Raw genomic sequence first — 24,068 nt, forward strand, 5'->3', positions numbered from 1 at the left:
TATACTACGTGCGCATTTTAATGATATAGATAAGCTTCCAGCTTAATCTCAAAGTGAAAGTAAAATATAGGCATGGAAGCTTCAGAGGAGAGCCCAAAAAATGTCTGCAGATGAAGGAACAGAACTTAGTGAGTTGTTACAAATAAGAAATAAACCATGGGGGAAAAATAAAGTCATTGAAAATACTTCGAGTCTATTGGAGAGATTGACGTACCAGGCCAGGGTCTGAACTGAAGGAACCAATGACTTCAAGAAATTTCGTGAGGGTTTACTATTGGAAGCTAGTGGCCATGGCAATGGATGATCAGGGGAAGACAGGAAGCCTGGAGCTGCTCTCTTACGTTGCCAGGATTTCAGCCTCATTCAATAATGTCTTTCTGAAAACATTACTAATGCATTGTTGTGGACTGCAAATAAAGAGACTGTATGGATAAAATAGTGAAAAAATTTCAGATTTTGATTTTTTTTCTTAATCATCAAGTTAGGAAGACAGGCTTTAAAGTTCAAAAGCCGGTATATATATATACTATCAAAAATATCCACACTAGAATGCTGCATAAGCATGAATTAACAAACATTGCTAACTACAGTATCAATAACAAGTCCCCCAAAGGATAGTTTTACTACATTGCAGTATGGAACGAAGGGTAGGTAGAGTGATGGATGGATAGGCAGACAACAATAATTATTATACACATATTCAGATTTGATAAAGCTTTACTCGGTTCATACATACATACATGTGTCGTGCCATTATTCAAAATATTTGACATGTGCTTTCTTAATGTTTTTAGCCATTTGCACAGAATGCATCTTTTTGTCCTCTTTTTGTAATTCTGAGATTACACCCATACAAGGTCCCAGAACTTCAAAGGTAGGCACTTATAGACCAAGTAGTTACAGCAAGTTCCTGGGGGCCTGGTGATGGAGGACAGGGCTGGGACACTTGTGCAATAGGCTCCAGGTTCCATCTCTAGCACTACGAAAAACAAAAGAAAAGAAAATGTTCTCAAAATTCTATGTAATATTGGCCTTTCACAAATCAGATCATATATGTCCAAGTTATGTATTCTTTACATTCTCTGAAGATATCCTTGCAATCCACAAATTAATTTTATTAGCACTTAAAATCGTGTATGTTCAACACAATCTGAATCTCTGCTTCGGCGCAAATAATCAATGTGTAGCAGCCAGGGACAATGGCTTGAACAAAATCCATTTAACCCTTCAATATGAAGAAATGCAGATTCAGTCCCCAAGGTTAACTGGTACATAAATACTTTTAGTGAAACTAGTGGTGTGTGGACAAAGCTCCAGCCTCTCTAAGCAGTCAGGAATCCACTTTTACCAGTGCTGAACTGATTTGAATTTCAGCATTACAAGGGAAATACAACTTGGAAGAAAATGCGGCCGCTCATTTGCATCTCCAACTAATAACATCTATAATTGCTCTGCTTCCAAAGTTAGAACTAAATGCGTTCTCTCTGCCGAATGCAGCTGCTCCACAAAATGAACACTGATTTGATTTTTCTGCAGAGTACGTGTTCACTCGCTGTTCTCATGATGAATAAATAATACCACGATGCGGACTTGCCCTTCTCTGAAAAGGGCCGCATCTGCTTAGTCTCAGACATTCACGATCCTAAAGGGATCAGACACCAGAGGCCTGTGAATGAGAAGGCCTTTTCAGACTTACAAAGCCTCCGCTCCCGAATCCACCTTAACCAGCTTGGAGCAAAGAGCTTTTGGCTCCAAGTCATCCTTCAGGGAGAGACTGATAATGATCACTAAAGACATTGAAGGGGCTGCTGCCTTGCTCACTTCAAAGGCCTTCTCTCCTAATCAACATTAAGTCGGTCGTTTTGCCAGGGATATCAGGACAGCTGTACACAATCTATTTATTTGAAAACAGATTACAGCCAGGTTTCTCTGCCAAAGCATAAACCTCGTAATGCTGCGTGTGCTTTACTGTGTTTTAAGTCGGAACTTATATTTCTAATTTAATGGCCCACTTTATCACGACTCTCTCACCCTGTGGATTTCATCTTCCCATAAAAGCTCATAATTTTATCCATTGTCCAGATAAGTTCTGCAACAAGACAGCATGGGCAAAAAATGGAACCTTTTTACATAAATCAACTAATTCAGTCTAAAAAAGTATGAAGGTTCAATATCCTAGATTTTGTATGATGTGCGAAGATAATGAGTCTGTGTCTTCTTCAACTTCTTTTATTGTTGACAGTTTCACTCACTTACATAGTGAACTGTAGTCCCGTTCACCCCCATCTCCTCTCACACCCCGTTCTTCTGCTTGAACCCTTCTTCCCCACAAGCCCTCTCCTACTCAATGGCTTTTTTTTATGGATGCGACCCAGTGACTTTAATTAAAGTTTCTTGCGTGAGGATGGAGGGGTTATCTACTGGAACAAAAGTAATGTATTAGTGGGTAGACCATGAGAGAAATGAAAAGCCCTCTCCCAAGAACTGTTAACCACCAATAGTTACTCAGTGAGGAAGGGAGGGGCTTCATAAGCTCCTCCCCGATGCATGATGAACACGATATTCAGTTCTAGCCCCTCTTTTTCCTCCTTCTTTAAATTTTAATACCATGGACCCACCTCTTTTCCCTTTTTTGATCATATGACATTGGCATCCCTCATTTTTCCAATCTCTTGAAGTTCTCAGTAAGTTCGGGAAAATTACAAAGGATTTTCAGGGGGAAAAAAATGAAAAATTTTGAAAGAGGTACTGGAATGGGACTATAAATTTCACTGCCCCATCCATCGCTTTAGTTTAATGGCAAAGAACATGAAACTATAATAATATCCAAGGTTAATTAATGGTCATTACTTCAAAATTATATATACATAATAGATGCTGTAAAGTAGATACAATGTACACTAGCAAATACAATTGACTAATGCAATGTTCTTTCTTAATTAAATTTGACTCAAACAATATTATTAGCTGGATAGAGTGGGTGGCAGCCTCTTATCCTAGCACTTGGGGCCTAAACCAGGAGGACCCTGATATCAAGGGTAGACTGAGGTAAACAGTGATACCCTGTCTCAAAACAACAATCACAAAATATGTGAATGGGTGATTAGATGATATGCATGTTGTATAATATTTCATTAGCTCATGAACTTCATGTTTATTGATGATTTATTATGACTTACTACTGTTTTATGTGTATTGCTCAAGGTAACACACAGAATAATTTATGTTGCTATAGTAGTAGATAGAAACTAGTGGATTTTTTTTAATCTCACAATTATGGCATCTTTTTCTATCAACAGTTTTATTTATTTGTTCTGTTGGGGGTTTCGTCTTGAGTCAGAGATTTACTCTGCAGTCCAGGATAGCCCGAAACTGACTGTAGTCCAGGCTGTCCTCAAATTTATGGTGATTCTCCTGCCTCAACTTCTCAAATGCTGGGGTTCAAGCATAAGCCACCACATGCGGCTTACAAACATTAAAAAAAAAAAAAAACAAATTCGTACATTTGTTGTCAAGAAAGCAGAAGGAAAACTATGTAGATTAACCTGTTTCCCCTAAAATATATAGTAGAAGTTGCCATTTCATAACCCTACAGAATCTTGGGTTGAAATATAATAATCTGCAGTACGTTATTTTTTTCCCCAAATTTATGTAAGCACTGTCAGAGTCATTCTATATTTATTGGAGAAATTAGATGGAGGGATCCATTTAAATTCAATTCTTTTCCACCATCCATGGGAGTTAAAAAAATGAAAAGCTGAAGATGAAGAAATAAAAATTCACAGAAGAAACTGAAGAAGCCAGAGGGAGGCCTCGTTTGTTTACAATTCAGCAGAGGTCACGTTGCCAGTCCAGGGAGGCATTACTGAATTTCTCTCCAAAAGCAGAGAAAATCTAGACCTGTTTCTCATCGAACCACACCTTAAGCCTGGAGAGATCCAAGCATGGAAATAACAAATCATGTCCTCTGCCTTCATATTTCCAAAATAGAAAAGAAAAAAAAAAAAAAACATGCCTCTGTCCATACTTTAAGTGCTGACATGGTTCTCAAGTGTTTTAGGGAAAATCCAAAAGAATACAAGTGTCAAGTCCATTCCAACTGGACATGGTGGCTCATACCTGAAATCCCAGCACTTTCGAGGCTGAGGCAGGAGGATTTCTCTGAGTTAGTAGCCAGCCTAGATTTTATAAGACTTTTTTTTTTTTTAAAGAAAAAAAGGAAATAAAAAGAGGGCCATTCTGGTACAGCTCAGCAGTTAGATGAATGGACATCTCTAACATTGTTCAGGCAACCTGGAAACATCTCCCCTGTGCTTTTCCATTTCCTTTTTCCCCCCAAGCCTTCAGCCTTCTTGATAAAATTCCTCATCCTTCCTATGTGACTGCAAGGCCCTTACACAGCCATAACACAGTCATAAATCATAGAGTAGGGAGGAAATGTAACCTAGGAATTAATGTCTGTGCTAGCATAACACGCCCTGCCTGAGTTCCAGGCCTGGTTCTGGCCCTGCTGACTCATGGTGTACATCATTGAGCTCCTAGTTGGTACGACAATAACTACCTGGATGCTTTCTGGGTTGTGAGAAGGAAGTGAGGAAGCGTGGGGGAACTGCTCAACACACTCCTGAGTGAATAATAGATGTTTGGTTAATGTGATATGTCACACTTACCACCTCATCACAGGCCGCATTCGGATCTGTGAGGTCACGGCACAGATGCCGCAGCATCGGATCGGGCTTGTGAGTGCGTGGCGACGTTATTGTACCAGCCTTGCCAGTTATGACACACCATAAAAGGACTGTTCTTGCTGCTTCTCTGAACAAAACTGAATCCAAAATAACAGATGATCATTTACAGCCACAATTAGGAAAGAGAAGGAATTTATTTTTGAGGTTGATTTATATAATGGTTAGGAGTCTGCCTTAAGAATTCCTAAAAAGACACCCAGCTCCCTAGCAAAGCCAGGGGATCCTTTGGTTACTACCTCCCACAAACTATCACTGATGTATTTGTCTGACCTCAAGGCTTAAACAATTTGTCCTCTAGAGGTTTAACAGCTAACACTGTATCCTTAAATTCAGGAATCCATATCACGAGTGGAGTTTTCTTCTGATCAGAGTGAGATATTTGGATTTCATCACTAAGGAAATACGCCCAAACATTTCATGATTTAATATTTCAAGGCTGAGTAAGAATTCAGTTTTAAATGTGTGCAGACATTTATTCTTTATCTTTTCTCCAGATCATTGACTAAAACATTTCTCAACTATTCGTCCTTGCAATAATCTTTTATTAACATGTCACACTTTTTGTTTATTTCTAAGATCAAGTTCTATTATTTAATTTGTTTGTGTAGCCAAAGTTAGGCAAGCTTGAAGACCATTGAAATATTGAAACACTGGGTTCCTGGATATTGACTGAGGGAAGCCATGGACAACAGAAGTACTAACAAAGGAGTGTTTAAAACTCATGGAGCTCTTCATATATATTACTAGGGCATGAAAATGACTGACAAAATACACTTAAAGGAAGTGAACAGGGGAACCCCCACCCCTAAATAAGAGCATGCTGCGGCTAACATGAAATGAAACACAAAATAAAAGAGATGTGGTACTTTGCATGCCTTTAAAATAAATGTTTTTAATTAAAGAGTATACAAAAGTAGTATTGATAATGATTATGTAATATTGTTATCAAGGTGCTGTAATCAATGCAAATGAGCAACATATTAGAAGACACACAAGGAGAGTTTCATTAGGATAACTTGATTTTCGGTGGCTTCCAGGAAGGCTGTTCTTGCTCTCTATGACAGAGCAAGCTAAGAAGTTGACTAGCTTCCTGCCTGCCCTTCCAGTCTTTATCTCTAGTGATGTTCCCACTGGTGAGGCCTCCTTTATTGTTCCAGGCCATTCTGCTGTACTCTGGCCACCTTAGCTAAACACCTACCTTCTCAAGTAGAACTCACTCCATTAGAGTTCATTTCCCTAGGTCTGTCTGTTAGAAGCTGCTCAGAAATGCCTGAGAAAAGTAGGACAGCCCCACTTACTGTACACGGTCCTAGCTGACAAGGGAGCCGAGACACCTAGCAGAGTTCTTCAAGTCTGTGCTTCCAGAAAGGTTCCAAGGACTAAGTGTGATCCCTCACCACTAATGGTTATGCATTAATAATAAACAATTAAGTTCCTTGTTGATTCATTTTTTTGTTGTGTTTTTTTTGTTGATTCATTTTTATACATTTTTTTCATTTGATCATCTAACATACCTTTGCTGTCATATATTCTTCTTATTTATAACATATAGATTATTCCTTAGAGTATTCTTATTCTATGTAAAAGAAGCTACATAAAAATAAAGAACAAGCAAAGGCAGCTTACCTTCTCCAACATGTGAATACTATCCACGGAAGGAATTTAAGTAGAAGAATAATTAATTGCTTGGGATTTTAGAATTTATTTATAATTTTATGTATATGATTGTTGTGCATACAAGTATGTGCACTACACACATGCCTGGTGTCTGTGGATATCAGAAGATATGGAAAAAATCCCCTAGAACTGAAGTTAGAATAGTTGTGCTCCATCATGTGGATGCTGGGAATCAAATCTGGGTCCTCTTCAAGAATATCAAGTGTTCTGAACCACTGAGCTATCTCTTCTGATCATTGTTTGAGGTATTGTAAGATTTTAAAAATTATATTTTCATTCGTATGTGAGAAAATATAACTAAAACTGAACTAAATAATTACATAAACAAATAATTTTATTTCATGCAAAGTGAACAATTTGAGCAATTACTAAGCATTCTCTTCAAATCCTCAATTTCATGAAACATCTATGTAATTAAGACAAAATGACATTCCAGCTTGAAATATGTGGCCAACTGGCTCAATTCCCCCAACTTATTTTGTAAATACCGTCACCGTCAGAATGATAAAATTATATATTTTATAGGATCTCTCCAAAGGCTGAGGCATCCGGGTCAGAAAATTGAAAACAAAGCCAAATGTTTACTCAAAATCAAACCCAGATCCTCTTTTGAAATCCACGAAAGAGCGATCATTCCCAATGTCTTTTCACTCTCTGCAATGAGATGGAAAAGTCAAACTGGAAATACTGAAACACTTTAGGAAAGGCAGTAAAACCAAGCAAGGCTTCTTGTAAGGCTTCCAGATGAAAGAGTTTTGAACAAGCATTTAATCATGGGAATCCTGCTTCAAGCCAAGCTGAACCTCAAAGGTTTACCTGTGCTCATTATTTAGAATTCACAATGGACTGGAAATGCATTGCAACCCATTGGAAGCACTGATGCTGAGATGGTTTTGTAGGGAAACTGCATGTCTACATCAAACCCTCCGTTGGACCATCTGGCCACAGCATCCCTCCCTTCTGCCTGGCTATATGAAGGGAGTTTTGTTTTCCACTTCTGCGCCCCCACAATTTTTTTCTACTAGCATAGAATTTGATGTCTTAACCAATATACAAACAAATTTCCTAGCCAGTTTTAAATTTGTCATGGAAAATTATTTAGAAAAACTGCTTCTAGAAAGACAGTTATTTAGACTATGTTAAGGATTATTAATAAAATAAAAAATAAAATTATTTGGTATAAATTGATCATTTAGCATAAGTTTGGTGCTTCACAATTCGATTACTGCCGTGAACTCAATTAAAAATTCCAAAGCTGCATGTGACGGCACACACGTTTAATCCTAGCACTCAGGAGGCAGAGGCAGGCTAATCTCTGTGAGTTCCAGGTCAGCCTGGATAGCCAGGGCTACACAGAGAAACCCTGTCTCAAAGAGAAAGAGAGAAGAATTCTAATACTAAGGTTGGAGAGATGGCTGAGGAGGTTGTCTTAATCACAGGTTTTAATCCTGTGAGTAGACACCATAACTGTGCCAACTCTTATAAAGGAAAACATTTAACTGGGCCTGGCTGGTATATCTTTCAGAGGTTTAGTCCATTATCATCATGGCTGGAAGCATGGCGGCGTGCAGGTAGACTTGGCGCTGGAAAGGTAGCTGAGGGTTTTACATCTGGATCAGAAGGTGGAAAGAATAGAGACTGACACTGAGTCTGGCTTGAGCATGAAATTTTAAAGAAAAAAAAAAAGCCCACATCCAGCAACACACCGCTTAATGGTGTCACTCCCTGGTAACCAAGCATTCAAACACATGAGTCCATGGGGACTCTTCCTATTCAAACCACCACAGGGTTAAGTGCACTTGCTATTCTTGCAGGGGACCCAGGTTCAGCTGTGGTTCATGACTGTCTGTAATTCCAGATCCAGTGAGAACCCAAAACCTTCTTCTGGCCTCCAAAGTCACTAGGCATGTACATGGTAAACATATACATAAAATATAAATAAATAGATCTTAGAAGAGATAAGAAGAAAAAGGAGGAGGAGGAGGAGGAGGAGGAGGAGGAGGAGGAGGAGGAGGAGGAGAAGGCCATTATCCAAAGAGGATTTTGGACTTGGGGTATTTTAGAATTTGATTATGTTTGGCTACCACAGTAGCACATTGACCTGTATATCTTGTATTTTCCACTGTGCCAAAAGATGTAGGTAATAATCCAAAGGCTGGAGGAATCAAGGTTCTTTTGTAAGTTTGTTTATCTTTTAGAATACCAGGATCAACTTTCTTGAAACCTTGGCTTAAGAGCTGCTGGAGATTAGGAGCTAAGCAAACTGGCACTGCCAAGAGGTGTCCCTCATGGGATCTGGCCCAATTCCAGAGCTGGTTTTATTTCTTCTTCCTTTTGAAAAGTGACAGTGCCTCTTCCCCAGGACAGGATATCCAAGCACACTGTATATACACTCTGGAAAGTCATGCTTACAACTGTCACATGAAAGAATTTGCAAAGTTACATTTCCACACTGTTTTGGCTCCCTCCATATCCTGACAATAACCAGACTATATGTTTCACTTGTCCTGAAGCCATATATAAATAATAGAATGATATAAAGAATAAAACAAACTGCTTTCCAAAAACCTGGCCTGTAAATCACACAGTACCGCAGAGTTCGCTTCCAAAACATCCAAACTCTTTCTGGGTGCCAATATGATCTTCAATAAGATGTACCACAGGAGACTCACTAAATCACCTTTGATAAGGGCCAATTAATCTTCTAAAGTGACTATCTCAGGAGTGGAACATGGACCTATACCCTGGGTTCAATTCATAGCAGGCTCCTTAAAAAAAAAAATAAAAAAAAAAAAAACAAAAAAAAACAAAAAAAAAACTTACTAAAAATCATTGCATGAGAAGGAAAAAAAAAATAGATGTCCTGGGAATATTACCTGAAGTAGTTTATCATAAGGGCTTTTATGTCACATCACAAATGAATCCTTTTAACAATACAAAAAAAGAAAAACAGGTTTTCTTACTGAGAACCTAAAAAACTAGAGAAGTAAAGCCAATATTGGTACTCTGCTAACCACTGGTACACTGAGCCTCCATTAGTGACTCAGCCTAGTAGAGCTAGAAGGTAAGTAGGCTGTTTTAGGTTTTCATATCATTTACACAAAACTACTTTATGGAAGTATAATACATGGGCAGAATGTATGCAGCATAATTTCTACAATGTAAATACAGGTAAATTATGCTCGGATCAATACAGTACCTAATATCTGCATGTCAGAAGACACTTTCATGGTGCCTCCAAGTCATAACCTCATTCTCATCTCCTAGGATAATTACAGTCTAACAGCTAAAGCTACAAATCAGCTGTTTTAGAAGCTTTTACAAGTACAGTCTTACAAGGCGGTTCTTGTATGATGGTTTTTGTTTGTTCAATGGTGCGTCTGTGACATTTGTCTTGGCTGCTGCAGGTCAAAGATCATCATTCTTTTTCATCGCTATACAGTACTCAGTCATGTGCACATACTGCGATTTAGTCTACTGCAGAGACATACATGTCTACTACTGACTCTTACACCATTGCAAGACACATTGTTCTTAATATAATTGTGCACATATTTTGGTGCACACTTTTGTGCAGATCAATTACATGTAAACCTCAAAGTAGAATTTCCAAGTCCCTCAGTAAACTGCAAACACAGATGACATTCCTTCAAAGTATATGATGTTCAAATTGAGAAAGAAGGAAAAGGCATAAAGGAAGTCTGCCATGTCGTATGAGTGGGAGCAGCTGACAGCCCGGACATGACAATCTGTCAAGAGATTATCTGGTTATAGAAGTTTTATCATGCACATTATTGTAATTATCATGCTATCTATCTAATTTGAACATGGTTCCAACAAGTCCTTTGGCTTACTGTAAAGACAGATCAAAATGGTTCCATAGGTGGAGTATTCTGAACCTAGAAAAACACAAGAGACCTGGTCTGTACTCTAGAGACTAATTATAAAACTGGAGGCCAAAATTTTAAGTAACTTAATGGCTCTTCTGGCTTTAAAAATATGACTTCTACTAGTAAGCATTCTGTGGTGCTTAGAGTACATCATGGAACATTTTCTACTTATTTTAATATACATTAATTGAAAGTTCCCGGCAATGTGTAACTGATTGTCCTGAACCTGGAGTAGAGAAATTACTTACCTCTCTCATTTCTGTCCTTTCCCATAAATGAGGATAGACCTTGCATGTCTAATGTCTCTTCCTCCTGAAAAACCTACTATTTCGCATCAGATTGCTCCTAATGCAGAGACGGCAGTGGCGGGATGGACATGGGGCCGGGACACAAGATGCTACTTAAGAGATATTGGGAATAATTCTCTTTTGCTCTCCCATGCATATCATTTTAATTTTTCTTTGAACTTCCTCTGACTTCCCGAGATCATTCTCCCATTGACCAAGAACCTTCATTGGTGGAAATGATTGTCACCGTCTCCCGAGGGAGGGAAGGGAGCAGAACAGGACTGTCTAGTATCCGGGTACATATAGCTAAGAAGCAAGGCAGGCAACCTCCGCCCTGTTATACTTATTCTTTCACTTGGAGCCCTTCATATGGTTGTTTCAAGAGTTAAATGATTTGTTTTTTCTCTAAAGTACTTAGATCAGTACCTGCCACATAAAAAGCACAAATATTTGCTAAACAAAAATAAATCTCTTTTGGTGTAATCATGCTTTTCATATTTTGGCTTCTATTCCTGAATGTTACCTTGGGGGAAACAACTGCCCAAGACTGATGTCTCCCAAAAGAAAAGCAGGAAGGAGGCCAAAAAGAAGAAAGAAAGAAAGAAAGAAAGAAAGAAAGAAAGAAAGGAAGGAAGGAAGGAAGGAAGGAAGGAAGGAAGGAAGGAAGGAAGGAAGGAAGGAAGGAAGGAAGGAAAGAAGGAAGGAAATAGTTTTATTGACTAGTTCCAGTGACCTAGTACTATGTGTTTTTTAACGTGACTATTCTAAGCCAGTGAAATGGTTCAGCAGACGCTGACACTTGCCGCCAAGTCTGGCCACCTGAGTTCAATCCCTGCCACCCACATGGTAGATGGTAGGAAAGAACTGAGTAGCACTAATTGTTCTCTGACCTCCACATGCATAGCCCCCGACACAAATAAATAAATGCAATACAAAGATGGGACTGAATTTTGTTATTTAGTGCATTAGCACAGGAGAGAGCTGCCCTCCGAATATTTATAGTTATGCTCACCCACAGACAGATGCTCTCAGTCCTTTTCCCAGTGAATGGCAGTGAATGCAGAAACTCATGGCTGCCCAAGGTGCTCAGAATAAGTGACAGAGGAGTGTTCAGTACTAATCAAAACATTTTAAACCCATTCCTCTGAGGCCCAGAGAACATTTTGGAAGAAGGGACAGAGAGAATGTAAGAGTCAGAGGATTAAGAAGGACTGCTAGTATCATTTTCTAGGCAAGACACAACCATAACAACCATGAATTCATAACTCCCGCATAGGGTACACACAAGAACAGGCCCATCAACATTCAGGCATGGACGGAGAAGGAGCCCATTGGCCTAGAGCTCCGAGTATCTAGCTGGCCAATGAGCCCCAGGGATCTGCCTGAATGAAATTCAGATCCTCATTACACCAAAAATACCTAATCAACGGAGCTATCTCTTGAGCCTTTCTTTCACATCCTTTGTTATGAAATCTGGATTTTCAATTTTGAAAGCCATAATGAGATCAAAGCATGGGACGTACCCAAGTTAGTGCACAGTACCCATAACAACACAGCCTCTGTGGAATACTCATGTTCTGATTCACCAGCCTCCCTATCCACTTTATCTCGAAAGATATCCTACCGTAACTCTCATACATAGTTTCGTTTTAAATTAAACTTTACTTTTCAAAACCTTGCTCATTCTTTGCTTTTCGTTTGGCTTTGTTTTCTTCTGTTTTGTTTTTGATACAAAGTCTCTTGTATCTCAGGCTAGCCTGGAACTTCTTGTGTAGTTGGAGATAACTTTGAACATCTTATCCTCCTGCCTGTAAACCCCAAACGCTAGGATTAGACATGCCCTTTTTATGCCCCATCATTGTTATAAATTATATCCTTTGAGCAATGCAACTTAAAAGACATAAACATATGCGCAGCTGTTAAGACACTTGAGCATGTCTCTGAAGGTCTGTGTTCAAACATAAAGCCTGTCCTATCTCTTTCCTTTATCTTTCCCTAATAAACCCAGCTCTGATTTATTCTAACTTGCACTAAAATTATCTTCAGCAGCGAAAGTCAAGATCCCTGCCATGCCCAGGGAGAATCCCCTATGTTCAGGAATTCTTCTGGCGAAAGCCAGCAGTATCTGGCCTATTCCCACTACCACTAACAGGATAGTCATGGTCTCCCTACAGCTGAGCAAAAATTCTCATTTTTGTGAAGACTTTCTGCAACTCATGAGAGTGAAGGACACATTTCAATCCAAGGTTTGGGGGGCTGGAATGTGGGCCTAGGTTTCGGGAGCAGGGGGCTTCCATCCTAGATCAGGTACAAGGTCATCCTTGCTGAGCTGAGCTGTGCCAGAAAGAAAATGACTCTGAAAGGTCACGGGCATCTCTGCATCTGCACAGCTTTCACCCAATTACCCCTTAAACTGGGCTTTCCTTACCTTCCTTCTGTGTTACCCCATGGTTCAGAAATTGTGATAATAGCACTGATGGGCATGAATTGTTGTGTTTCACAAACATCTGGCTGCATAACTCTAGAGAACTTGCTGTGTTCCATGGGTACAAAGTGAAACAGAAGAAGCTAACCTGCTGAGACATAAATCCATGCTCACCTTCTTTAGGAGGACTTTTAGACATTGGTACTTGGGTTTAAGTCAACAGTTTCTACAAGTTTCAGGGTTGTAAATGGAATTATTTTCTCCCTTACACTATGGCATTTGGCAAGTACTGACTACCAGTAGGCAGGTGTAGAACAGAGCATGTGTAGGTCTAGCCCATGAGAAGCATCTGGCACTATGCATGGTGTATGGTGTATGTTCTACAAGCACTAGTTTGTTTTCTTCTATCCTCCTTTCTCAGTCATAACAGTCATAACAGACTGCATGTATCTATCCCATAGCATTGGTGATTGAACGTGAGGACTGGCTCCTACTTTTGAACACTGCCCTGAGTCCCGTATATTCACAACCTTCATTCAGATGGCCAAGACACACAACTAATAGATAGTATTAATACCAACAACCATGAAATGGAATAAGATTTAAAGCTCCAGCCAAGAACAGATCAGCCCTTTAGAGCCTTTGGAATTGGTACTATAAGGGTGAGAAGGAAGGGGCTGTCCCTATGTCAGTGGTTTGAAATCCCAGATTTCCTGTACTTTCTGATTGGGAAGGTTGATCAACCATTTCCCCAAAGCTTATGGCATCAAAATTCCACAGAGAGAACACTGCTGCTTCAAAATGTCATCCTTATCTCCTCCTGTTTAACAAACGGAAAACGAAAATCTGGAATCACTCAAAATGTTTCCTAAATTCCTTGTACAAATGCCAGTATGTAGAAGGGAGAAGATCACTCTGTTTACAATCCAGCGACTTGTAGAAACCATCCTTGGAGATCAAAGTGCAAGCCTATAAGGTGCACTTAAAGGAACTGGGTTCAGAAACATCATTTCCAAACTAAGCAAGTGAGCTACCAGGACTCACTGTCCGTAGCCAAAAAAGCAAGTTCTCCAGAGCTGGGCCGTCAGAAGCAAGTGAACCTTGTCCAACTTCTCAACTGGATCTCAAACACTCCTAGATCATGACCTCCTGGTTTCACCAGGTTTGGACACCTAAGGAGCAGTAGAGAAAGAGCAAGTGAGCTGGAATAGGAAGGAACAGCATTTGAATTTAGAAAAGGTAATCATGGTGTCCCAAACCACAGAAGACCCTGTAACCACCAGATGTGCAGCCTACAGATCTTCAACATGGTTTGAACGGGTGATTTGTAAGACATGACCCACGGATCTAAGAACTCACTTACATTTCGCAATGCTGAAACAGACTTAAAATGAATTACCTCAGGAAGAAATGTGGAGAACTACATAGCAACACACAGCACCGATATCCACAGACTGAAAAGTTACATGCAGGTAAACCTATTTTTGTCACTATAAATTAAATAAGGGAATCTGGAATCAAATCCGAATTTTCTTAAACTCACTGCGCAGGTACTTCCAAGGGACAGTATGACACATTTGGGGATTTTAAAAACAGTCAATGAAGGTCAGAGTATCAGCATGTAAAAGTGTAACTTTAGAACCTAGTATGTGTGAATTTTGCAGTCTAGGAGTCTCTGTGGGTGTTCAAAGCTAGAGACTAACTCAGCTTTTCCATATCAGTACTTTCCTCCACACTTGTCCTCCTTTTATCCAGTTAAGGGGGCCTATTTTGGGTTAACCTTATGGTGCCAGTTTAGATGTTAAAGGATATAGGCTTTTTGTCTGTTATTCCTTTGGGGTTTCCTGACTACTGGCATAAATATTTGTCAAAAATAAAACTCCTCCTTAAAAAAAAAAAAAAAGGGCTGGGCGTTGGTGGCGCACGCCTTTAATCCCAGCACTCAGGAGGCAGAGCCAGGCGTATCTCTGTGAGTTCGAGGCCAGCCTGGGCTACCAAGTGAGCTCCAGGAAAGGTGCAAAGCTACACAGATAAACCCTGTCTCGAAAAACCAAAAAAAAAAAAAAAAAAAAAAAAAAAAAGGTTATGCTGGTATACAACTTGGGTGCAAGGGTTTAGTGATGGTGCACATCTGTACCCCTGACCCTCTGGAGGCTGAGGCAGAGGGTGAGAAATTAAGAGAGCCATCAGAGCAGCAGAGCAACACAGCAAGACTCTGAAAACAAAAGTGTACTTGGGAGACATTGTAGATGTTTCGAGCTGGGATCAAAGTTTCTCCGACTCTGTAAGTCTATGTTTTCTCTCTACAGGAGTTCTCGCTCCTTTGATTCCATGAAAGGGCTACCGTGGATTGACCCTGAGGTCTGGTTTTGACCCTGGTCTCTTTGGGCCATCTTCACCATGTTCTCTCCTTTGTACTTCCTCAACTCTTCTTTTCTTGGTGCACCTTCCTCCTGCCTGGAGCAGATGCCCACTCAAATGAAAAGCAGCCAAGGCCCTACTTCTCAGCCATCCTTTTCTCTGTGATCTTCCTGGCTAAGCACGCTGGTGGCTGCAGAAGACAGGCAAGTGCTGGATGCCTAGGACATCCTTAGGACGACTGTGATTGTGAGGGGCTGTGTCCCCATGGCAGAGCCTGATCCAAAGCTCACAAGCCTCTACTGATACCATGCTCATGCTCTGGGTAATGCTTAGTTAAGTAAACCCAGCAGCACCATAAGAGCGTGGAACGTTGTCAATAAATTTCTCTAAAAGAAATTTTGCTATTTTTAAATGTGAAATACTGGAATTTAAATATTAAATTGTTTGCATGACTGAATAGCATCTTGAAACTTTGGATATTCCAATATTGTCATGTATTTCCTGAGCAGTTACAGTATACATAACCATGCCAAATATATTTACGGTTTTTTTTTTTTTTTAAGTCCAAGAAGTTTTCAGGCTTCTACTGGTCAACAGATAGAGTTCAAAATAATTCTTTCTTTAAAAAAATACCAGACACAATGGGAAATCACATAAAAGCTGAGAACAAGTTAATATAAATACCAGACAACCTAGAATGATCTAAAAACCTAAAACATCAACCTAACGGAAGTACTTAAAATGGAGCTCCCATGTGTCAATGATTACATCCACACCCAGGTCCAGGTCCCAATAGAAACTCAATAAATGTATGTTAAGTAATGACTGAATGGATGGACACAAACTAGCTCTTCTGTTAAAAAAAAAAAAAAAAAAAAAAAACAACAACAAAGTCACTGTATTTTTCTCATCCATGTCAAATCAAAGTTAGAAAAAACAACTGACAGAATCTGCTGTCTCTATTGGAATTAAGTTACCTTTTGTGCAAAATTTTTAGGTTTGAGTATAGATCAGTGTTAGAACACTTTCCTAGCGTGCATGAGGCCCTGGGATGGACCCCCAATCCCTACCACTGCAAAGATAATGAAATTAGTTTGCTGCCCCTTTATTTAGTAAATGATGAAAGAGTAAATAGAGATAATTTCAGTGCAAGAAGGAAGTATGTGTGGTTAAAAGACACTGGGACAGAATCAAAGAAGTGATCTGAAGAATAAACACACACACACACACACACACACACACACACACACACACACACACACACACACACACATTCAACTGAGACATCTTCCAGAAAGTATTTTTAGTCAACCAAGACAAATACTAGACTATTTTAACCATCCATATCAATGAAAGAGAATTGTTGAGAGCGTGAAAACACATGTCATGGTGGGAAGCGTTGGACATGATTTTGAATTATCCAACCACAAATATGCCCAAGGACAATTGATCATGTGCCTGATAAACTTTTCTTTATAATATTCCTCTCTTCATTCCTACACAGACATTATTTCCTATTATTATTCTCTGTGCCCTATTCTGATTATTTTTCAAATTGACCTTCATTTTTTTGTTAAGACTCCCTTCAAAAGATAGTGGTTCTTCGGGGATGAGGCAGGCAGAGAGAAAGGAGAGAGAAGAGGAGGGAGAGGGAGAAAACAAACCAGACAAGCAAGGAAATGGATCAAAGCTATTTCTGGTGACAGAATTTCAAATGCAAATGGAAATGAAAATCTATTTAGGAAATGAAGTCCCTCACAGTAGTATTTTTAAGCAGTGAAGCTTTTGAACCAGCAGCTAGTAATGCTGTCTTATTCTTAATTTCAAAGGCTCAGGAATCTGCCTGTGGTCCCAACTATTTTTGGTGAAGCATAATAATGAAAGCCAATTTTTTTTTTGTCCATATGCCTTAAGCATATTTTTCCCTCTCTGCTTCTACAGCGAGGACCCACGATTCCAACATGGTTTCTTTCTAACAACTCCTCATGCTTTTTCAAGCCGAGCGCTGGCATTGCTTACGACCATTGCAAAGAGGAGAGAGGTTAAGAGGGAGCAAGAATGCGAGAGCAAATGCATGGGCAAAATATAAAAGAATTTCCCACTGCCTTGAGTCTCCCCATCTGTTCCTGTTGTCCAGCGGCAGCCCTCAGTAGGAGTGCCGTATCTTTCAGTCCCACGTATAAATTTGTTCTGTAAATTAAAATGTTGGCTTGTGATCCTTTGGTGTTTAAGAAGGTGAGTGATGGCCTGGGCGGGAGTATGTTTGTGTAGAAATGTGTCATAAAAGATGATGTCTTGGCCCCAGAAATGCAGGGTTCAGGTTTAGTCATTTGTTAAAAGAAGAAGAAAAAGAAAAGAAAAGAAAGTACCAGAGTTAAACATAGCTAACACATCAAGAGAGTGGGGCTTTGCCAAGTGTCACTTTCTTTTGAAAATGTCAGCTTTTACTCTGTGGTTTTAAAGGAATAGTTTTAGCGTTTTCTTTTAAAGCGATTCCTTGCTAACTCGGATTATTTTGGCTCCTAAGTGCTAACACACAGCAACAAGTAGTAGGGTCTTGCATTGACCAAAATACTAAAACGCTATCGACTGAATACTCCCTTCGTGCGTATTTAGTGGGCAGCTATGGGTTTGTCATGGTGTGCCATTTGGTTTTGGAAATAATTAAGCATAGATAGGCCAGTTCAGTTAGTCTCTAATTTTGAGGCTTGAACATTACAATATGGGTAATGGATTAGAATGCGAATTTTTAAACCATCTTTTTCTTGTCCTATGTGCCGCTGTTTTTCATCTTGCATATTAACTAAAACAAGTAAGTTTCTGCCACCCATCCACAGAGCTTTTGGGCAAATCAGGTTTGAGGGAAATGCATCCAAAGACAGATATCAAAGCCAGATTAGCTTCATCAAAATACATTTCTTTCCCAAAAACAGTTCCTATGATGTTCCGATATTCCCACGTGACTTAGAGTTCTTTAGAGACAGAAGTGAAACTCACTCGTACTCCAGGTTGACCTGTTACCACGTAAGATGATATTTAATTTTGGGGACTTGACACAGTCTGATAATGTGCCTTATCGGGAGCACCTGTATTGCAGTGGTGTGTTGTAGACACGGATCTCTAAACCTAAGAGATAAAATACTGATGGTAATTTGTGAAATGGTCAGAAGCATTATAGATACCAGGGATTTTCTCCACAAGTGTCCAGAAGATCTTATTGGTACGTTCATGTTTTTAGAAAATTCTTAAATTAATAAAGACTTCTCAAGGGTGAAGCCTTTAGTGCTCTCTGTGGAGGCGGTCAATGATTACTGCTAAGTTATTTGTTCCTTTCATGGAGCCTGTGTTCGAAAGGAATGAATGCACATCCTCTTGATGGGAACTCTGCATGCTAAAGCCGCATGCCACCTTAGTCCACCAGAAAATGGATTGTATGGCAAAGCCGATGCCGTAAGTGTGTCCACCCAGAAGCACGTTCATAGTTCTTGTATTCAGAACGACGTCTGGAAGATTCACTTAGTTCAACTCCAACAAGTTTGCTCCTAACTTCAGTAACCGTGGGAATAATGCCTTTCTTTCTCCTGTACATGGAGATGCTTTACCACTAATATTGAAGTAAACTGTTTTAACCAACTTCTCTTTTTATAAACAGAAGTTCAGTCCACCCCATTTGATCACAGTGCATCTCCAATCCATAGATGTGATGGGGGGCGGGAGGGGGAATCAATGTCTAAGTGACATGATATGATTTATTGGCCTGAAAGTTTTATTATTTTTTAAATTTTACCATAGACCTCTACTAAAATAAACCCAAGTCACTATCTCGATTCAGTGTCATCATTTCTACTCACCCCCATTTGAAGATGTCGACCTTTTACAGAACTTGCTTGTTATTAACACTCTCTAGGTACTTTATCAAATGGTAAAATATATGGTCTTAGAAAGGGCCAAAAGAGAAAGCATATTCCTCAGGCATTCCGCAGCCAAGTGGCAAGCAGGGCAGCCTTTGCCATGCCCCCAGAGAACTAAGCCTTGATCACTCATTACAATTGATTCCACAAGCGCTTCTTCAATTGCACACCATGAAAATCAGCTCCATGTGCAAGCCTGTACTCCTCTCCCAGGGATGGTGAAGATGCCAGTCACTGCTGGTCTTGGAACCCAAAACATACGCAATAGTCCCAACTGCAGTGAAGGAGACTCGTAGAGGGATACAAGTAAGACAACCACGTGGCCTTGCTATGGAGAGGAACAGACCCGAATTCTGCTGATGAAGAAAATTTATGTTATTTTTTTCTCTCTCCCTCCCTCCCTCCCTCCCTCCCTCCCTCCCCCTCCCCATCTCTCTCATCTAAAACCAAAATTTAAAGCTTATGAAGGTCAGTGTTTAGAATTGCCCATTGTAATTGAATGTTACTAGTTAGAATATAATCAGGAAAGATGAGCTTGAAATACAATCTTTGTAAAATCAAATCACGGTATAAAAAGATAAAATTAACGATAGAGAGAGAAAGAGAGAGAGAGAGAGAGAAGAAACTAGGCTTAAAAGTATGTAAGAAAGAAATCTGTATTTAGCCAAGATATATGTCAGATTTCCCTCTTCTATTTAATTGCATTTCACTTAAAATTAGATATTAGGTTTGCTTTTATGTCAAATGTTTCCACTGTGAAACCACAGATGATTCCCAGTTAAAAATGAGAAAACATGGCAAAAATACTACAACGTTCTCTCACTTTCAAGTGCTAATATAATGTTTAGTACAGAAAGCAGAGAAGGACATGGAAAGTGAAATTATTTCTTTCCTGGAATATTTCATCCTGCAATCTGGATCAGGCTACTCTTATTATCCTGCAAGTAAAGCTCATTTTATTAAACTTCTTGAATCATTTATTTTTCTCAGAACTTACTGCTCCAGCAACAGCCTGCCTGCCTACTGCTTTAAAAAGAACGTCTGCAAATAGGCCCCGTGGAGCTTTGCATTTCGTTTGAAGCATGGACCCGTTCCTGATGCGCTGCATGTTTCCTGAACGGGAAGCAAAAGCTGGGTGTGGAAGTTGGATCTCCACAATCCAAAATGTCAGGATTTTACCTCCCTCCGTTTACTAAAATTTTTCATCCTCATCCCTTTTGAAAGATGAAATTCTCATTGGCGGTGAGATAAAGGGATGGGGCCCTAATGTCCAACAGGCAGATAGCTGGATGTCATACACTGAAAGATTTTTAAGTGCACTAACTTAGGACTCGGAGTACGGGAGGAAGGGTAGAATGGGTTACTGCAATAAAACTGAGAAAGTTTGCAAGAAAAAAATGCAAAATAAATGTCTGAATAAGTTGAAGGTGTTAAAGGATAACAAAAGAAAAAGATCCAATTATAAACAGGGGGACTTCTCTACCTTATCTCCTTTTTAATGATGCATGAAATATGAATAAAACAGTCCGATGCTTTTAAAAGATATAATAAAGTAAAAGAAAAGAAAATCATAAGGAAGTGAATCCCTGACTTTTTCAACTGAGGGGAAAATGTTCAAAACCGGTGATGTACAGAAAGCCAAAAACTAAGCTTCCTTCAGCCAGCACAGTGCCTTCACCCCTGCAGGACTCAGCAGATTTCCCACATCCCCCCGACACCCAGACAGGTGAGGGAAGGTCCCTTCCAGACACTGGGGTCCCAAAGGTGACTCACGGGTCCTACTGGAAAAACAGCTGCTACCCTTTTCCATTTCTAACAAAAGCTATTTTATCTATGGATAAATGTTTTCTATTTTCAATTTTACTAATATGTAGATTTTTTTCTCAAACCTGTGAAACATACAACTTTTTTTCTTCTTTTTTTGTTTGTTTGTTGTTTCGAGACAGGGTTTCTCTGTATAGCTTTGGAGCCTGGCCTGGAACTCGCTCCGTAGACCAGTTGCTCTTGAACCCACGGAGATCTCACTGTTTCTGCTTCCCAGTGCTGAGATTAAAGGCGTGCGCCACCACTGCCCAGCAACTTCCATGCCTTTTGTTGTTACCAGAAGGCCACGATAAATACATAATACAAAATCAGCCATAATGTAGTATGATTGTCATTTCTGTTGAATCAAAAGGTCACAGCTACGGCTGTAGATTCTGATTTCACCTTTGGGAAAGGTAATATACTTTTCATAGTCTAACGTGTTGTGCAAAGAGCAGAAACCTGGGTTGGCTTTCCATCTTGGTGAGGTGAAGAGGCTCTGGCAAGAGAATTCATTGAATTAATTAAAGATATGCTATTAAAAAATTGTGCTTCCTTCCCTGTATGATTGATAATGACAAAAGAAGACAGAATAGCCAAGTAATAAGTAGGCACACAGAGACCTGCAAGAAGTCTCAGGGATCTTTGGTTAGTTCATAAGTTGTACTTTGAGACCTATGAGATGACTTGGGGGCTTAAAGCAGTTGCCACACAAGTCTGGTGATCTGAGTGCAAGTCCTGTAACCCACAGTGGAAGGTGAGCATTGACTCCTGAAAGTTTTCCTCTGACTTTCACATGTGTACTATGATATGGATGTGACCCCACTAACACACATCATAGACACATGTGTGCATGCATGCATGTATACACACACACACACACAGACTTAGGGAGTTCCAGGCCAACCAGGGCTGCGTAATGAGACCCTATCAAAATAAATAGCTATCTCTGTCAGTATTATGGTATAATAAATCTCGGTCATTGAAATCTTTGTCTTGTTTTGGTCCTAGTCAAACTGCTTGGATTTGCAGAAATATTTTTGTTCCTTGGGGAAGAGTTCATAGTAAGAATTTATTATGAAAACAAACTTTGCTAGTGCAGAGGATTAGGGAAAAGCAGATTCACAAAGTGTGTGCCTAGTGTGTCACACAAGTAAGTATTCACATAGTAAATGCACAGTAAACGTTGACTGGCAAGAAGGGTGAGCCTGGAAACAAGGTGAAAACTGAAATGAGAAAATGGAATGCTAAAAATGGTGGAGTTAATTCCAAACTACACTCTTCAAAAGGTACCCCAAGCTACAATTTCCCCCATTCTGTTTCCTTATCTGTAATCACTGTCTTTCATCTCCTCAAACATTTCAAAATGGACAGTTTGCAAAGAGTTCCGACTTCTAATAAGCAAGCCAAACTCTTTTCAAAGTCTTCCTGTTTCTATTTTTGCCTGAAATGTAGGAAAGTTTGCTTCTGCTCTGTAAGCAGGGAAAAAATGTAACATATGGGCAGGGACTGCATAGCCTACATGGAGATCCCTAGGTTAAAATTACGAAAAGAAAATTCGAAAGGCAGCATTTACACACTGATTCTCAACAACCCACCCAACTTCTAAAGTCCTGATAACAAATTCAAATCAAAACACAGGCCAAAACTAAGACTCAATCTCAGATTCTCCTAAATTGACGGTGTTCTACTGGAGACCTCTCAGAATAAAGTGAGGCAGCCCCACAGGAAAGAGCAGCAAGAAACCCCACCTGTGTATCAGGCCAGCCTGCCACGTAGGGTAGATGAGGGGGAACATGTGGCTTGGCAGCAAACTGGGCAGGAAGCAGCCATTGGACCACAGGGATGGTGTGGATGGGGAGGAGGGTGCCGGACACTGTTAACTACTGAAAACAGACATTATGGCATGCTTAAAAACAGAGAAAACAAACACAAAAACAAAAACCCTGTAACTCCTCTAAGACATAGTTTCACTGTCTAGATTCCAGGTTCTAGAAAAATCAAAAAGTAACCTTCGGCCCCTTGGAATTTTAGGTTTGTCTTTTCATTAGCAAGGGACGAATTACAACCTCCCCTCTTAGTTTGGCAAACGGCTGCCTGTAAACCAAGCCTCCCTCCTCTCCTGAGGCAACGCAATTCCTGCCCTCTTTCTCTTCTGTTCTTATGCATATCAGAACCATCTAAAGAATAAGCATAATGACATGAAATCGACTTGTGCTTCCTAAAATACGGAAGTTCCTTACCAGACAGCTTTCAATAGCAGCTGTTGACTGAAAGCATACACTTAAAAATCACTTCAAGTTGTATCTTTAAGTTTCATTGTCTTTAATTTACCATTGGTGCCCTATTACCATGATAGCCTGTATGCCTGATATGGAAAAACAGAGATATGGTTTTAGCTCCTAAAAACTCTGTCCTTCTGGTAGATCAAACTGCAACTAAGTAGACACTTCCTTCCATATTCAGAGTCCAATTATTTAATAGTAGCTTCAGAGAAGGGGGACTTCAATCTTCCAAGAAAAGTAGTATAGAAATATAATGCAGCTATTAAAGTGTAAAAAATACCATGTTTGAGACAGGCGGTTTAGTGGGTCTACCTGGAAAGCCTGTTGTTTTATTAAAGTACCATAGTTTTAAAATGACTCTAAATGTTGATGTGTTTAGAAGCCATTTTTATATGGTTCCAAGCATTAATATGCCTATAAGCTAATGTAATTTTGAAAACTGCAGAACATAGAAGTATGATAAGCAAATGAGTAGTGTGATACATTTTTTTAAAGCATATACTGCAAACCCGAGCAAGTAAAGCTAAAACATATTTTTTTTTACTTTTATGATTCCATCCAGAAGACACACGGCAGATAATTGACACTGAATTTCTATTAATTTGTGCAAAGGCTGATACAGACTTAGATATTTTTTGTGCTCCAACATTATGCTAAAGTAACAAGTACAATTTCCTTTCT

The 24,068-nt window shown here is 39.6% G+C and overlaps 1 long non-coding RNA gene across 1 annotated transcript in view; it reads right to left on the minus strand.

Annotated features, from left to right (window-relative positions):
• Window positions 1-685: 685 nt before the first annotated feature.
• The window catches only part of LOC143269102 (uncharacterized), a 34,634-nt gene continuing 11,251 nt past the window's right edge, over window positions 686-24,068 (minus strand). The window contains exons 2-3 of the long non-coding RNA XR_013045460.1: window positions 4,671-4,825; window positions 686-979 (exon numbers count right to left, since the gene is read on the minus strand). This is a non-coding gene — a long non-coding RNA (uncharacterized LOC143269102). The remainder of the gene's footprint in view (window positions 980-4,670; window positions 4,826-24,068) is intronic.

This window comes from Peromyscus maniculatus, chromosome 17, assembly GCF_049852395.1.
Source record: "Peromyscus maniculatus bairdii isolate BWxNUB_F1_BW_parent chromosome 17, HU_Pman_BW_mat_3.1, whole genome shotgun sequence".
Taxonomy (NCBI): domain Eukaryota; kingdom Metazoa; phylum Chordata; class Mammalia; order Rodentia; family Cricetidae; genus Peromyscus; species Peromyscus maniculatus.